We start from the raw sequence: 18,984 nt of genomic DNA, 5'->3' as shown, positions 1-18,984 counted from the left end.
TTTTTATTCCACCAGAAGAAAATTGGGAGGCCCTTTATGACAGATCAATGGCTTTCCATTGGGGATCTACTTGAAATTTTTCTCATTTTTAATATTGCTTTTTTTTTTTTTTTTTTTTAATTTATTTATTCATTTATTTATTTTTGGCTGTGTTGGGTCTTCGTTTCTGTGCGAGGGCTTTCTCTAGTTGTGGCAAGCGGGGACCACTCTTCATCGCGGTGCGCGGGCCTCTCACTGTCGCGGACTCTCTTGCTGCGGAGCACAGGCTCCAGACGCGCAGAGCTCAGTATTTGTAGCTCACGGGCCCAGCTGCTCCGTGGCACGTGGGATCTTCCCAGACCAGGGCTTGAACCCGTGTCCCCTGCATTGGCAGGCAGACTCTCAACCACTGCGCCACCAGGGAAGCCCAATATTGCTTTTTAATAGCAGGTTGTTTGTTGTAGTGAAGAGCCCAGAGTGAGAGGATGTGAGCTTTACTTCAGCCCTCACAAGTATGTGCCTTTGAGCAAGTCCCTGAACTCTTCTGTGAAAACTTACATTTCCCCACCTTCATCTGTGATTAGAGGTTAAACAAGATTATATTCCCACTGTCTATGGTTCTATTATCTTTTACTGCAATATATTTCCCCATTTTGTGGACACAACCTACAGCTTAGTTATAACAACATGTTTTAGTAAGCAAATATCTATTTTGACTCAAATTAAGTATTACCTATTGACAGAATTATGAAAGCCATGTGTATCAGGTTTTCCTAAAACAGTGGAGAATTCATGCTAAACTATTTATAACTCCAGGAGATGAGAGTGCAGCTTTCTGTGTTACAAACTGTACTTTAAAACTGAAGCAGTCTTTAGCATTTGGTCCTGCATATGCTCACAATGAACTATGTGTAGATTAATCATGTGGCATAGTTTGCAGTAAATATTTCATCCTGGTTGTCTTCCATCTAACCCACTTATTGTTGATAACTATCTTGCCTGTGCTTTACCATTTATTAAATGACATCACCTTCAATATTTAATCGTTCTATTCCTTACTATAGGACAGTGTGATAGATACCATTAATATTATTATAATTATTCCCATTATACAGTTGGGAATACTGAGGGTTTTCAGAGCCTTATGGAAATTTATTCAAGGCCACACCTAGCTTGCAAAGCAACAAAACTAAGGCTCTTGGTCCATTTGTTCTTTACAACATACTCAAAAGGCCTCCTTTCTTTCCCTGTTCTAGAATCACAGGAATGTAATTTGCATGTCTCTGTTCGAAAAATATCTACTAATCCTTATTTATAAATTACTCATGGGCCCATCTCCTTATCTATAAAAGAAAAAAATTAAGTAAGATCATTTCCTGTGCCAGCTCAAAAATCCTATACTTCCACAAAAGCTAGCCAAGGTAGCATGAACACTTAAAGCTATTCAGGGAATCTCCTGGTGGTCCAGTGGTTAGGACTCAGTGTTTTCACTGCTGGGGCCCGGGGTCAACCCCTGGTGGGGGATCTAAGATCCCGCAAGTCGTGAGGTGCAGGTAAATAGTGTTCTTCAGTCTCTGGTAGAGTCTGGGCAATGTTGAAAGGAGCTGGAGAGACCGGTGACCAATGGACCAATGTTTGGTAAATAACTACCAGGATGTTAGAGATGAAGAGGAAGTGGGAAATATGTGAACTAACAGGCAGTACTTTTTTAAATTTTAGACTAACATGTTACATATGAATGGTCCTTATAGTTCAGAGAAAATAAGAACACCCCTGACCACATGCTTTCATGCCTTCTAATTGCTTATTGCAGAGGTCAATTTTTTGAGTATCTGCTCGTAACAGTCATCCTCCCAACAGCTCTCCCTACCTGATCCCCAGAGGTGAACCTGTGCTCCTGGCTACAGAGGACCAGGACAGGGAAGGGTGCAACATGTGATTCTGGCAGCTGTGGGTGCCACTTCGCCCTCCCAATGCAGACTCAGGGCCAAGTGGGCCAGGGCGCTGAGAGAAGGGAATCATGCAGGTATGGAAGAGGAAATAGTGACAAAAGACAGAGCCAGAATCATCAAGAAGTCTACAAATAACAAATGTTGACGAGGGTGTGGAGAAAAGGGAACCCTTGTACTCTGTTGGTGGGAATGTAAATTGGTGCAGGCACTGTGGAAAACAGTACGGAGGTTTCTCAAAAAAACAAAACTAGAACTACTGTATGACCCAACAATACCACTCCTGGGTACATATCCGAAAAAGACAAAAACACTAATCTGAAAAGATACACGCACACCAATGTTCATAGCAGCATTACTTACAATCACCAAGACACGGAAGCAACCTACGTGCCCATCAACGGATGGATAAAGGTGAGAGATATATGTATACTCAGCCATAAAAAAGAATGAAATTTTGCCATTTGCAGCAACATGGATGGACTTGGAGGGCATTATGCTAAGTGAAATAACTCAGACAGAGAAAGATAAATACTGTATGATATTGCTTCTACGTGGAATCTAAAAAATACAACAAACTAGTGAATATAACATAAAAAGAAGCAGACCCACAGATATGGAAAACAAAATAGTGGTTACCGGTGGGGAGACGGGGGGTGGGAGGTACAAACTGTTGGTTGTAAGATAGACTTAAGGATGTACTACTGTAAAACATGGGGAATATAGCCAATAACTGTAAATGGAAAGTAATCTTTAAAAGTTGTATAAAATTTTTTTAATAAATAAATAATTTTTTAAAAAGAGCCAGCAAACTCCTGATGACTTCCTGTTTCTGGCTCTAGTCTTTCCCCAAATCAAGATACTTTCCTGATTTGGGGTGTCATGATAGTCACAAATAAACTCCATTGCTGCTTAGCTGAGCTTGGTTTCTGTTCCTCTACGGAATCCTAGTCAGTTCACTCAGACTGCAGGAATCCAAATGCCCTAGCGCTTGAGAGCTCTCAAATACTGCTCATAGTTTGGGCATCTGACACCTCACCTATTCACTTCTTCAAGCACCGGCTAGAAACCAGGCACATTTCCAGATACAGAAGTTACATCAGTGAACAAACCAGATCAAATTCCTCTACTAGTTGAGTTTCTTTACTCTGACACATCAGATAAATGGAAAGCCATGCTGTTTTCAGTGCACGCATCACCCTTCCACCTCTGTATCTTTGTTCATAATCTTCACTTGACAGAGCTTCCTTCCATCTGTTCATGGAAAATTCTACCAATGTTTTAGGTCACGTATTCTTTTTTCTCTAATGTCTTTCTTGTTTTCTCAGTAGGTAGAATCTCTTTTCTTTTGTTAATTACAGAACAACTTCGTGTTTTATTTTGCAGAATGTGGTTATTTGTTAAGTTGAAAGCATTGGGAGTAAGAGAATAAATGCCTATTTTGACAAACTCTGGGGAAAAAAAAGGCTGGTATCACACCCATTGTACAATGAGTATATTTAATGAGCAGCCTGTCATTCTGTACACAAGACATTTCATTCATCAGAGCTGAGCCAATTTAACAACAATGGTAACTTTAAATATTCCTTATATTAGGCCTGGCATAAAGGCAAAGTATGAGATTTTTATTAAATTAGTATAGTATACACTTAAACTCACATATTCCTAAAAGTTGGCAAAAGATAAATTAAAATGAGTCTTTATCTGTGTTCCCTTATAACACTGCTGCTCTTGTCCCTTTTGGCTTCGTGGGAGAGTTTTATGTACGTATTTGCTTCCTAGATTCTAAACTCCCTGTGGAACCAGTCCTGTATTTTATTTACCTTTGAGTGGAAGTTAATTTACTGAGATATAATTTTCTCTTTCCCACTATTATGTTTCCAGTTTCAAAGAATGAGCAGGTAATTTCCCCCCCTTTTCTTCCCACCCTGAATGTTAGCCATTCTAGGAGATCCTCTGTAATTTCACCTTAGAAGGTGGAAAGAAAGTACTGGCCATTTCCTATGTGACAATACTTCTTAAACCTGTGAATACATGGACTTACTAAACTGGCTAAGAGGCTTGGGCTGTGCCTTTCCTATGAGAGAATTCCTAACAAGGCAAAGAGAATGAAAGCATAAGATGCCCTTTAGTTTTTGAAGCATTCTCTCTGTCACGAGGATTGGATTGTTCCTTTGGCACAGCTTTGATGAGGGCTAGGGGAAGCAATTCACTGCTCAGTGCCCAATACAGAAAAGGAATATTGTAATGGGACATCACTGTCAATAAATCTTAGGTGTTAAAGAGGAAGAGAAGTCACTCAGGTGGAAAAAGCCATGCCATGTCTTTTTGCCTGTCAGTACTGAGACAGCATGGAGAATCTCCTGCTGCAGTGAGAACTCTGAAAGAGTTCAAGGAGAGAGCTCAACATCAGAAGGCTGAAGAATCAGTGCAATTACTACTAATATTTATTAAATATTTATTGAATATTATTTAATATTTTCTTATGTAGAAAATAAAGGGAATTTGTTATTAACATGCTGCCTGATGTCCAGCTCTTGGAGTTCTGAACATTTTACTTAGCTGCCTTACAAAAAGTGTTAATTAACTCTTAAATTAACTTGAGGCCTGGTGGGAAGAAGGGGATCATCCTTGATCTTTGGCCAAAAATTTCCCTAAGTTATGGTCAAATCATTATGTTTTGAATTTTGGATTCCCTTGTTCAGAGTTATAAATGACATTAGAGTTTTAAGGCAGAAAGTGTTTCTAGATTCTCCTGTAATTTGTTTGGGAATCTAGGCTCACTGAGCTGGTTTCCTTCTTGAAGGAAAGGGATCAGGATGCTGGTGTCTGGACAGTGGTCTGACCTTGGGATGGTGTCCCTTAGATATAGTGGTGTTGCCACACGGGCTGTGGGTGGTGACAGGCCTTCTGATGGAGTGATTTAATGATTCCACCATGGACAGAAAATACCAGAGTCAGAATATGAACCCAGACTTTATGATTCTAAATCCACAGGACCACTGTGTTATTACCTGGCTTCAAATCCTGGCTTTGTCCCCTGTGACTGAAAAATGGAACTCGGCTAAAGCACAGTACTATTGTGATACCATGGTAAACATCATTTTCCACTCCAGGGCTTTGCTTTTATAGGTATGAGTTTCCCAGTCCTTCTTTTGAACATGCAGCATTCTGCAAAGATTTACTACCAATTCCTTGCTCTCTCCCAAGCATTCACTAAACACAGTGCCTTTAGCAGCCACTATTTTAGAAACAGAAATCACTTCCTAGCAGAAAATATGAACTCCTATCTAACTTTTCAGGTAAATTTATCCTTTTGAAAACGAGCCAGAAATAAATGTGGAATTTACTGACTATTAGATAAATAAATAAATAAACTTCAATTAAGAACACTCTTTTAGGAGGACTAGAGCCAATGAGTTTTTCAGCAAGTTTAAAGTTACAATTTCTTCACAACAGAAAATTGGCCTTTGGTTTCAGAACATTTTGTAGGTACTAGAAGGTAAACATTTAACACTAGTAAAGTCCATATGTCCCACTAGGAAAGAAAATCAACTATTTTTTCAAACATGATACCAAAATATTTGAGGGCCCCCCATTTGAACTTACTGAATCAAAGCTGTGTGGGCTTGTGATTTCCCACTCACAGATTGTCATTTTTTTAAATCACCTACAATATATTGACCTTATATAATTGGAATTGTTTTTATTGCCAATTTTATTCTAAGATGTTTCTCAAATGTCTATAGAATCGATGTGTTTGTGGGCACACGAAATTTTATTAAAAGTTTCTAAAAAATTGTTAAAATTACTCCCGACTCTCCCTCTGGTAGTGGAGGAAAATGAACGGTAAAGGTTTTTCTTACCTCACCACAATGCTGGATTTTAAAGTGAGAAAGTGAGGGAGGGGATTATGATGGAGATCATCAGATTCTCCCAGATCACCAGATTCTCCACTCCTTCCCTGCTATTCCATCCAAAGCAATGGAAGCCAGAATTTAATCATAAATCCACAGAGGATTATTCCCAGGGTGGCAGTGACTTCTTGTTGGAAGGTTCACTGCAACTTCCTTTCAGTTACATAGGTAGCCATTGGTGGTGGAGAAGGAAATAATGGTATTCCCACACCAAATAAACAGGTTTTACGGACAAGACATAATAATGAACAAACCTGATTTCTCGAAGGGAAATTAAATATATAAATATAAAGCATCTGATGAGATCAGCATTGTGATATTGTTTCAAGATGGGTATTAAACTACAAAACTACCTTTTATCATTTCATATAATATTATTCTTCCTCTGTTATACAACCACCCAAGCAACACTCTTAAAATAACTCCATCATTTTACATTATATACATATATCAAACCACTATGTTGTATACCTAAAACTAATACAATGTTATATGTCAGTTACATCCCAATGAAAAAAAGCACTCTAGTGTTCCATGTAAATGTCAATTTACAATCTTTTATTAGTTGGGGGCCTGGTTTATTTTTGGTCTTTTTTTCCAGCTAAAGTGTAAGAGTATGCTATCAATATTTACTGAGGACAACCTCAATGTCATTTTTCATAACAACAAACTCTTTGCCTTTCCCTAAATAAGCCAGGAGCCATCTTATCTTCAATACTTTGCTTCCTTCCTTTCCTCTGCTTGGAGACCTCCTCTTCTCTGCCCACAACCCCTTCCTCTTTTATCTGTGCACGTCCTCATTGTCTGACCCTACCCCATAATCTCTTTGAGATCAGGAACTGTTTTATTATTTTATTTCCTAAACATATTCCAGTGACTGTGGTTGAATGAAGGTATTTTCTGAAGATGAACTGATGGTATCTGCTGACTACTGATGAATCAAAATTCCAGAATGAAACGCCACTACAATCTACACGTAGGACAAAATAACATTTTCAAACCTTATAAAGTAGAATGTCAACTGACATAAATATTATCTTCAACACTTCTCTACAGAGATGATAATTTTTGAGGAAGTGTGGAGCTGGCAAGTTCTTAGAGATTACTCAGACAAGGGATTTTACTTTAGGTATGAGGAATGATGTCAAGAGAAGTGATGTGACTTGACCAAGGTCACCTAGCTAGTTTTATCCCACAAGAGTCCATTCAATTGTTTTCCACAGTCTAACTATGAAGGAAATTAAAATTGAGTAGGTGTATCAGCATATAAGAAGCAAAATGGAAGTGAGTGGAGTATTTCTAGATACGCCACAATTGATTTTCACTCATGTTTTGACAGATGGATGTGATGAAGTGTATGACTGCAGTTACTGTTTAAGAAGGTGACAGACTAACCAACATTGGTTTAAGCAAAGGATAAATAAAGTGACCGTCCTTCAGTCTAGCTCCACATACTGATCTTAAATATTAACCACAAGATGTTCAAGTTCAAGGGTGTGAGTATCAGGTACTCAGAGTGTAACATTGACAGCTTTCAGAAATGCAGACCCAAAAAGAGTGCCAGGAAATATCCAAGAAGCAAATGGTCTTGAAGCTGTATAATTTCTTTGAAAAGCCAAAATGTAATCTAAAAATATATTGTCTGTTTCTTTAGGCTGATAAACTATATATATATGGCAGTTATCTTTCATATATGAAAACAAAATTTAATGTTTCACATGCCTAAGCTTTATGCCTCTTTCTCTAAATATATAAAGGCTTCATAAAGCTTTGACTCTTGAAATAAGATCAAAGATCACAATATTCAAAGCATTATGCCCAGATCTACTGCCACAGGAGATTAAAGAGAGAAAAGAAATATCAGCGTAAATTAAGAAAATGCATGAACAGTTATAAAAAATTAAGTTACTGTGCTGGGTTCTCTTCTGTCTCTTTCCATCCTCTTAAGTCAATTAAACATTATGCTTGGTTTTCGCCTGACCTATTTCATACAGCAATTTCCCCCTTTGTAAAGATGAGTCAGTTAAAGCTAGTGTTAAGAAAAATATGCCTGATTACTTATTGGAACCAAAACATGTTTGCCATTTTAATATATCTTTAAATCAACCACATCACTTTATTTATTGAAGAGGTTTAATTAGATTCTTTTATAAAGAGGACTTTATTTAAACTAAAGGAAATAGCTGATATTTATGAAGACAACTCTTTATTTACAGAATAAAACTGAACTTTGCCAAAACTTAGCATAAGCAAACATGTAGTTCCTGTTCCCCTAAAGGATTCTTACTAACATCTTTTTCCTTTCATGTTCAAAGGCGAAAAGCCACTGACATTACCAAAGAGCATAGCAAAGCTATTCATAATGTACGCATGTCATTAGGATTAGGTGCTGCCCTGTTTCTCTGGGAAATTTGCACCTTTCACACAGTCCTAAGCAGTTCTGATCTTTAGAAATCCATTCACAAATGCACACAAATCACATACGATTACATCTCTCCTCCTCTCTTCCCTTGGGAAATGCAAGAATTCCACCTTAGGCCACATAATGGACAGAGGTTCTTCAGGGCCCACTTCAGGGCTTCACACTCTTTAGAATAGATTGGCAAGTGACTGGGGGAGAAGGCACATGAAAGGCCAGATGGTAATTACATTTAGCCTAGTCCTCCTAGAAGGCCTAGAAATTTTGTGGCCCATGAACTGAGTTACTACTCTTGGGATGGTCCCTATTCACATCAGATAGCACAGCACTGGACACCTGGGATCCTTCGGGTCTCAGGTGTGGGAGAGAGGTGCTGGGGAGCTGTACTCCCATGCCTATGTGCAGACTCCTATACCTGGCTGTCTACAGTTGGACTAAAGACAACCGGATTCATCTACTCACTATGGGATGCTAAAATGACAGAATCACTTTGTCTCAATGTTTTCCATGGCAATTGATACATAAGGAAGCTCAAAGACTGATACACTTGTTTCCAGGTCCCATTCAGTCTCTTTGAAAGTCTTATATTCTGGTTGTTATCATTACCTCACAGTAACCTGTATTCCTCCTCTCTGCAGGGAAGAACAAGCTGAATAAGCAGGAAAGGGCTCCTTCTGGGTCTGCACCTTTTTAATGAACATATATGGGATGTGACCATTTACATTTACATTTCTGCTCCCCTTAGTTTTGCTGCAGCTCAGCAAATATAGAATGTGGATCTTTCCATGACTTCAGCAATGATAAAGCTCAGAAAACCATTTGCCCTACTTCACGTGGTAGCTGCTGCCCCACAAGACAGCAGTACCTTTATCCATAATTTCATCTGCCCAGATTCTCCTCTCCAGGGTGTCACAACAGAGCTACACTTCCGTGAAACATCTATTGCTTTAAAATTGCACCTTTGATTTAGTCAGGATCTTGGCAGAAAATAGAGTCTACACTCAAAAGGGGCTGAATGAATACAATTTAATGGAAAAAAATGCTAAGTAGGTTCAGATGGTTGATGAAGCACGCAGGAACCAGCAGTGGAGAGAGCCAGACACCCCTGGGTCTTAACAGGCAAGGAGGTGAAAGCAGCTCTTTTGCCCTTTTCCTGTTTGCCCATTTAACGATTCACTGAGATTCTTGTCCCTTTTTTCCCTTTAAAAACTGCTGAGCAGAATCTTAGGAGTTGGTCTTGGGACATATGTCCAACTTCTCCCCAGATTGCCAACTTTTCTGGTTAAGGAATCTTTACTGTCTATTGACACTTGCCTCTTGAATTATTGGCTTTTGAATGGCAAGCAGCTGAACCCGAGTTCAATAACAGAGGAAACGGAAGCCCCAGCTCCCAGTGAGAGCAGGAGCTTTGGCAGATCTCAGCAGGAGGTTTACCAGAGGAGAATGCAGCCACCTAGACTAGAAAGTAGGGGGTGGTGGGGACAATCCCTCAAGTTTCCATCAATGCCTTCCCTGGGCTAAACCCAAAAGAACCCAGAAGACAAGGGCTCCCAGATTATGTATAACTATGGCAAGTGGCCTTTGGGGACTGAGGGTCTTTCTGGAGACTCGCCCCTTGTTTGACTTCTACCTGACATTTCACCACTCTCACCATTCCCTTCTCTGGACTTTGCATTCTACAGCTGCTGCCAGGGCTCCAGCTCTTGCTGGGCTCTGGAAATGCTGCTCTCTCCATTTGCATATTTAGTCCTCCCCACTGGTGCATGTCCCTGGGCCTCATCATCTTGTTTTGGTTCCTTGAACCTACTCTGTATATAGTCCCTTCATTCACATGCTCCTGATTAAAACTTCCATTCCTTTGCATGCACAGCAAGGATGACTTGCAAGTTCCACAGATGTGAAGGGCTGGTGGGAAGCGGGGAAATAACAATGTGTCCCGTCTTATCTCTAAAAAACACTTCTTTCTCTTTGCGTAAAAAACAAATGAAATTAAACTATTTTACGGAAATGAATAAAATCTTCAGGATAAGAGATTCTGTTTAATGCCCTAACCCTTAGCACAGTGCCTAGTATATGGTAGGTACTTAGACGTTAGTATTTTCAAATCAATTCTGATAATGATTTAAGAGGAATAATAATGAATATATGCCAGGACCTTGAAACCTCACGGCAATCTCATGAAATAAATACTATTATTATTATCATTATTTTATAGATGAGGAAGCTACGTTTTTGTTTTGTTTTGTTGCTACTTCAAACAGTGCTGGTGCAAACATCACTTTACAAATGGTTTTCCCACTCGTACAGATACTCGTATCTGTAGATACATTCTCAAGAAATGGCTCTGCTGAGTGGAAGGGAATGTGCCTTTTAACTCTGGTGGCTATAACTAGATTTTCCTACAAAGGCATGGCACCATTTTATACTCCAACAGCAGCGTAAAAGCCCTGTTTCCCACACCTTTGCCCTCATTAGGAATTATCAAACTTCTTACTTTGTTAACCAGGAAGTGAAATCTAGGCCAAGTCTGGACTTTGCCTGAGAGTTTCCTATAGGACTTTACTAGGAGAAACACAAAGATGTGTGGAGGAGAAAGAGAAAATGTGTTCCAAGAAGAGGAAATATTGTGTACAGATAGAATTCAGGTTGGGACTGTGGAAATGATTAGAGTTTGGGTAGGTGGGTAGATGCCAGATCACATAGCGCCCAGCACACCTGCTACAAAAGGAAAGATGGAACCATGTTCACAAGGAAACCAGGAGAGTATGATGTTGAAACACTAAAACCAAGTATTTTGGTTTTTCTTTCCACCAGTTTGAGGGAGCCATCTCTTTCCTGTCAGAACACTGACAGTACTAGTAGTCTTTATAATTGGCTTATTTGCTCCTAAAACCACTTAAGTCAAGGTGGACGTGGGTATGAGCAGGCTGACGAATTGTCAGGAGGACAATGGTTAGAAAACCCGGAGACCAAAACATTTCTTTTCCTTCTGATGTCCTGATCGTGCTAATATAAAGTTTTCTCTAATGCTTTTACTAGAAACTGCACATTTCCCTTATCCCAGTATTATATAATCAGAGTAATAGTCTTTAGAAAATTTCATACAGAAAATTGATACCTCTTCTATTTCCCTTGTATCCTCAAATGAGACAATCCCAATGAAACACTGACAATTCTTTCAGATATCCTATTTCACTACTTCACTTTTTGGACATAAAATATAATGTCACTTTATCAGAAAACCATAATTTCATTTTACAAAACAAGAAGGATTAATTTTTCACAAATCAGCATATTTATCAGACAAATTCCAGATCATGAGACATATGTGATTAGTGATGCATTTGTAGGATAAATGATTAAAATGGCAGTGCTGAGTCACTTATTTTTCTTTAATTATTAATGGATATATCAAATGGGTCTATTGAATCTAATCATCTTGGATTTGGTTGATATTTGGATGCTCATGTTCCAGAGTTAATCTCATTTACACAGAATATTAGAATTAGAAAAAAATCTGAGGAATTATTTAATTTATGCTCTCAATTGTCAAAGAATTTAACTTGGCTTGGTAGAAATTTTGTTTGGCTTTATCTTTAGGTCCAAACCATTTATCAAAATAAATTTAGTAAATCAGTGTAATTTTAAGTTTCTTTTCCAGTCATAGGTACTTTCTCCCCATAGTTGTTCCTTCTACTCTGAAGAAAAATGTCTACATTTCCTAGGCTTTTCAAATCTCTCAAAGGATTATAAGCCTGATAATATAATTATGTAATTATTATATAATTAAATTATATGTAATTATATATAATACAATGATTGTATTATATTATTCAAAATATATGATTATATGTAATATAATGATTATTACCCTGATAATATAATTTTTAAAGAATAGGGGCTGACATATTAGAAAAAACAAGTAAAAATACTAGACATAGTGTTGGCTAGTTATCTTGGGATACTGCAATTTTAAAACTATCTTCAGCGGCAGGGTGAGAGAGTCCAGGTAACCATCCATCCTTGGTTATCCTTGTCCCACCTAATCTCCAGTTCCTGATATCTCAGTTCTTTGAACATTTGTCCTTGAATCTAGCATCTTTTGAGTCCCAGATCCTGATATTGATATAAATGTCCTCTTTGCTCAGAAGATATTATACTAGGAGGACACCCTGGGACAGCTTGATATGTTGGGGACCGTCTGATGCCAAATATTATCATAAACGATTATTTTCTGAACACGTTTAATATGTGAACGACACTGCAATAAACCACTTGACATACATTATCTCTTTTGAATTCTGACAAGGGGATAGTACCATTCTCACCTGGCAGCTAAAGGGATTTTCAGAGAGGTTAAATAAATTGTCCGTGGTCACAGAGCTAACCAGTGATAAGGAAGGGGATTGTCTGACAAGACATTTATACCCCTAGCTCTGCTGGAGTAGGGTGTAGCTTGAGAACTTCCACTCTCAACAGAAGACTCTAATATTGAGCTGAGTCACAGCTTCAGAAAAAATAGAAATACTACCAGTTCATTTGAAATTCACTGTATTTAATATCTATTTAAATTATTCTCTATTGTATAATTTTCCCCTGAATTAATATTCCAAAATGGAACAAAAGATCTTTTAAGTTCTTCTCCGGTATTTACTTTAAGATCAAATAAACCTGGAAGTGACTGGGATCCTGGTGTTGGGAAATGAGTCATTTAAAAGAAGAATTTATATTTGATGTTGGGAATAATTTTTCATGTTGTAAATCTGTATATCAAACCCAAAAGAGTTTTGCTCAAGGTAAATAAAGAAAGCAGCATGAATGATTGACAGTTGCAAAGAGTTCCAAATGTATTGCAGCCATAAGTGAATCACTTCTTCCTTTTGGAATTTGATTTTTCCTTCTAGATCTCATTGGCAAGTTGCTATTTCATTGACCTGAGTGAATAGAGCTACGTAAAGTCCAAAATACAAAGGAACTAGGTAGCATTAAGTGACATAATGCAGGTGACTATGATGAGTATAATAAATGGTGTGTTGAAATCATTCCGTAAGCACTTTAGTAATACATATGAAGAATAATCAATTAAGCATATTATACAAATAAATGTATGATAAATTGGGGAAAATGTATTAATCCTAGAAACCGAAACAAAAAATTGGTAGTACATCTCAGTCCTTACACTGAGTGCTTTGGAGCAGGAAGACCCTTGAAATAGGTCTTTATCAGAAAACACTTAGAAATTATACTCACCAATATGTTGAAACTACATACACTAGGGAGTCTTGCCTCGTAGAATAGTAGAAAGAGAAGTAGATTTGACATCTGGAGATACTGAGCTTTTATTTTCTTCTCTGTAAAATGAAAACACTAATGGGACCTATCTTATAGGGTGGCTGTGGGTCTGAGAAAGGGCCATGTCTATAAAATTACTTGGAAATACAGATACACTCATTCAAACATAAGATATTATTATTTTGATTAATCAAAATGTAGTTACCTGGCACATTTTTATATCTACGTTTTAGATTAAGTCCCTTAATTCACAGATATCTTAGAATAACACAATTTGAATTTTTAGTATAATATGTTTTGAAAAGAATTTCTAACTCTTGGGGGGAAAATGTGTGTCTGTGTGTGTGTCTGTCTGTGTGTGTGTGTGTGTGTGTGTGTGTGTGTGTGTGTGTGGCTTATCTATTTCCACCACGCATATCAGCTCCAGAAAATGCCTGGACTAAATTGCTGAAGTGTGAGGTAACAATTCATGGGCAGATATAATTTAAAATTCTGAAACTCTAGCATGCAAATGTATAATTTTATGGGCCAAGAGCGATCATTCAGTATGACTTCTAAAGACATGTAAATGAACTTGTTCTATACCTGTTCCAGCCCCATGACTTTATGATTTTGTGATTATAGAACATGACCTCAACTGCCTTCCAGGAAGAGGAGAAAGTCCTAAACTGAAGGTCCTTAATTTTCTAAATTCTTTGATGGGCTTGGGCATTTACATCCAGATTAAGAGCGTGGAAAGCTGGACTACCAGGCGCACTAGAAGGAAAAGAATTTGCAGTTCTCAGAACATCTTGCAGGGAGCGGGTGGGGAGCAGAGATGGTAGAGAAAGGAAAGAGAATACGGGGAAGAGCAGCCCAAATCCTTAGTGAAATCTATTTAACTCAAAAGATGATTGGTATGCATAAATTCCTGGTAGAAACTAGTGACAGATGGAATCTGGGTCACTTTTTTAGGGTGATGAGTATACATGGAGCTAGGACTCCAGGACATAGAGGAGGATGCAAGATTTTAAGTTCCTGAGAAATTGCAGAAGGGTTTGGGGACCTCCACAGACTATGGAACTGGTAGGAATTTGAGACAGTTATGCCTAACTCTTCAAGGGGACAAAGAGCTTATAGCTGAGTTATACAAGTAAGACATATATCTATTTATTCATTTGGAATTTTTAACCTGACTGCTTCCAAAAGGAGAAATTATACATTGTTTTATTATTTAGTATAATAGAACTTTATGTAGAGGAGTTAACAATGGTTCTCAAACACGGGGAGGGGATGATTAGAACGTGAGGAGGTAGGAGGGGCAATTTTGCCCTTAGGAGAGACGTGTTCATGTCTGAAAATATTTTTGATTGTCATAACTGGGGGTTGTTGCTGGCACCTTTTGGGTAGAGGCCAGGGATGCTGCTCCACATTATATGATGTACAGGACACACCCCACAGCACAATGTCAGTTGTGCTGAGCTGAGAAGCCCTGACTATGCCAACCTATCATTTTACAAATAAAAAACTGAACATCAGAGCGGGTCAGTGACATAGGCCAAGTCACACAGCAAGCCAGCAGAAGAGATAGGCCCTCTAGTGTTTTTCCCATCACACTATGTAACTTCTGAAAGCTAAAAATGGAACTGTTGGAAAATAAAGCTTCTTATGAACAAATTTAGGTTTAAGATGTACTAAGTAAATGCATAAATCTTTAAAACAGAGTACTGCTTACACTGGGAAATCTGGGCCACCAGGGAAATAGAAAACAATTATGTAACATATCTTTGAAATATATTCAATAATATAAAAAGGACCTATTCAAAATATATTATAGTAAGAACTATTTTTTATGAGATTTAACCAAAGTCCTGCCCAGCATGGCAGTTCTCAGCCTTTAGCAGCTTCACAGTCACCTGGAAGGCTTGTTAAAAGACAAATTGCCCCACCCCAAACCCAGAGGTTGTGACTCAGGAAATCTGGAACAATGCCTGAGGATCTGCATTCCTAACAAGTTCCCAGGTGATGCTGTTGCTGCTATTATTCAGGAGATAACACTTTGAGGTAACACTGGCCTAGCATTTGGTAGGTACTCAATTGGCCTAGTACTATAGGTATTTAAAAAACATAACCTCACCAAAAGATGTAATCTCACTTTAGCATAGGTTAATTAATAGGGCTAATTCACATTTAGAAGAATATACCCTACTGATGGCCGAACCAAAACTAACTTTAGACCTCACTTAACTCAAATACCTTACTTGAGAAATGAAGAAATTAATATAACTTTTAAGCTACATTACCAGAAAGAATTCCTTTTAACAATAGCCAATAGAAATAGTATTAAACAAAAATCATTTATAAACAATTAGAGTACTGACAGTGTTATCCTAAAGATATATAAAGTAAAAGATTGTAAGTACAACTAAATATGTATGCATTATTGCTAACATTATGTTCATGAGGAATATTCTCAATGCCAAGCTAAGTAAAACCCGGTCTGATGGGGCCCTTATGCCAAGCTAAGTCTATGGGGAAAATGCTTATTGAACATCAATAATACACAGTCAGGCCCTGAGGGACCATAACTGTCTCCTTAAATTATTTAGAAAAACATGTACATGTTTAATCAATTAAATATAGCATAAGATGATAAGCAGTATATTCCCATCATAAATAATCAATGTGCCACTGTTAATCTTGATTAACAGAATGAAAAGTACTCTCAAAGAAATTCATTTTCGTAACACTCATTTTCATTCCATTCATTTAATTAAAAGAATGCAACAAATTTCAGATACTTTAAAACTACCTGTGTACCTAGTGAGCGTGCTCCAATTAACCTGCCTCATGCCAGTCTTCACTTAGAAACACCCAATGACTGAGTAGTCAGCATCCTCTTTATCTCTTTAAAATCATGAAGGCAGTTTACACAGCCTTTATTTTCCTAATCACGACATCCTGTCCAAGGCACCGAACTTTGCTTGCCAAGGGCACGCAGGAAGCCAAACCCTCTCAAATGTGCTGCATCTATCTTCAACTTTTAAAATAACCACCTATCCTTTAAATCAGGTGCCACTTGTTGTCTCATAATCTCTGGTTAAATTTTATTAAATTTTTTTTCCCCAATATTACACTGCTGCCGCAATCTTACCAGGCTTTTCTGCAGCATTCAATAAGAGTCTCCCGTTTTAACTAATTCCCGTACCAGGACACAGTGTGAGAGTCTAAAACAGAATCAGCATGATATCAGTTCTACTTTTGCTCAGAGAATAAATAAGTGTTCATGCTAAACCTGGGATAATGCTTCCAAGCACCCCATACACAGCAGTGTGAACGAATGCAGTTAATCCAACACTAATCAGGCTTGTATCAAATGGCGCTCCTACTGCAGTATTCACCTTGGAATAAGTAGGCAGGATTTATTATTTGTTGAAGTCACATAACTGCCAGGTTATGCAGGCTCTGTTCTCATACTATCACAAACAATCACAACAGAAGACAAATACAGGAAAACATAAAGCTCATTTACAAGGGAAGCAAATTTGCAATCAGACAAGGGCAATGTAACAGCCAAGAACTGCAGTAAATCTCTTACAGCTAATAGCCCCATCTAATAATGCTCTCCTTCAATGCCTCTGAGCAAATGGATTGCATTCAGTTTAAACAATCAAATCCAACATGCATTCCTCGATAGTTAGAGATTATGCCTGATAAGCAAACTCTAATTTATGATTCGTTTACTCTTTAACTGTCTTAAAGCTAGGATTGCTGGAAGACATCCTATGCTTATTCAAGCATGCTGACAGAACTGAAATCTCTTAGTAATTTCCCTCTACACCTCTCAGCATGGCTGACAGGCATCTGCCAAGACTATAGCACATAAACCACTGATGCATGCAAAAAATATTTACCCCCAAAAGATGTAGTAAAAGCTCAGCTTCCTCCAGCTTCCATAGCCCCTGAAGTGTTAATCTGAAGGAAGAGTTCCATGAGTTTTCACAGGCCAGCAGTGTGTCTCCTACACTTGACCTAGACAGCCTTACATAACGAAGCATCGGAGCTGGGGAGCTTGCTGAATGTCATCACCAGCAAGAGTGAGGAGTATTGGCAGCAGCAGGCAGGCGGGCAGGCTGGGAGTTTGCATGGAAATCAAGAAGTCTTGTCTTTCTCTTTTCAAATGTTTTGGAAGGACAGTTAAGAATAGCTCAGAAACTGGTCCCGTTCTTTTTGTGGGGAGAATGACCAGAAGCATAGAAGCTAAGTCTTCCAGCAAGTACAAGATACCTCTTTCGGTGTTTGCAGTAAACCTAACAGAATGACTGGCTGTCTGTAAAGGACTGTGCCATGACACCTCAAATGAAGGGAATGGTAAAGCAAAGTAATGACTCAAAGGCTACCACGGAGCTTCTACCTTTAACTCATTGTGGTAAGTATAGGGGAATATGTGTATTTGTAATAGAGGAATACTTTCAGGTGTGAGTTGGTTTGCAGGATGATAACTAAAGGATTTGTAAAGAGTGTTCATGTCCCTTGAACATCTTATTGTAAGCAAGATGATAGCATTTATAATCCTGTGTATCAAATTCAGAATGCGGTGGGTTAAACTGGCTGTGTTTAATGTATTTCAGTTTCAGATATTTTCATGAAAGTAGTAAGAGAAGCAGGTACCTCTCTGTGGTGGTTTGCAGATAACTATCAAATGTGTTAATTACTTCTACTGTCTATACTAAAAAGATTTGAATTTCAGCATTCAGATTTTGCGTAAAATGAATCTTTTTTTAGACTTTGAAAGCAGTTTCTCAGAATAAGGCAAGAGGATCACTGTGCTTTTAAATAAGCTTTCTTAGACTCACTCCTGGATATCTAGGGGATACTTTGGAACAGCAAATTAAAAACAATGCACTCTACATCTAATTTTCATTCAATTACCTAAAATGCGTGCAATACAAGTTAGGTCCTTAAAACCTGGAAATAATAAAACCAGTCCTGTATTCTCATCCTGAGTAAAGTGATATGGTATTATTAATATGATATTATATTGTTTAATTATATATAAAACTGTGGTTTTGTATGGGATATGGGCTAAGATATATAATTCCCAAGGCAGTAGAAACAGCAAAGAAGCCATGCATCTTTTAAAACTAATCTTAATGTCCTGCTCTTAGTCAGGAAACTTGTCTACTAATGCATCCCACCGAGAAATACAGGAGGGAAATAAGAGAAGCTTAGGTCTACGAAACAACACAATAGTTTAATTCCACCCCACAATGTAACCCCTAAGGAAACAGAGGTAGAAAGAAGTTAAATGATGGGCTGATGGTGACACGAAGAAGTGAGTAGAAAGTGGTTTTCTTGATAGTCACCGGTATTTTGCTGACCATACCACAGTGAATAACTGTCCTTTAGTACTGGTATAAAGGCCTGATGTACAATAATTTTTTTATCA

The 18,984-nt window shown here is 38.1% G+C and overlaps 1 protein-coding gene across 1 annotated transcript in view; it reads right to left on the bottom strand.

Moving 5' to 3' along the window:
• LOC116756548 (sodium channel protein type 1 subunit alpha) overlaps positions 1–17,564 on the bottom strand; it is a 164,164-nt gene extending 146,600 nt beyond the window's left edge. The window contains exon 1 of the mRNA XM_032637092.1: positions 17,450–17,564. The gene's annotated coding sequence lies outside the window, so the exon portion shown is untranslated. The remainder of the gene's footprint in view (positions 1–17,449) is intronic.
• Between the last annotated feature and the right edge of the window lie 1,420 nt (positions 17,565–18,984).

Source organism: Phocoena sinus, chromosome 7, assembly GCF_008692025.1.
Source record: "Phocoena sinus isolate mPhoSin1 chromosome 7, mPhoSin1.pri, whole genome shotgun sequence".
Lineage (NCBI taxonomy): Eukaryota > Metazoa > Chordata > Mammalia > Artiodactyla > Phocoenidae > Phocoena > Phocoena sinus.
Note: the sequence above shows the minus strand (reverse complement) of the source record. Positions and strands in the feature narration are given on the sequence as shown.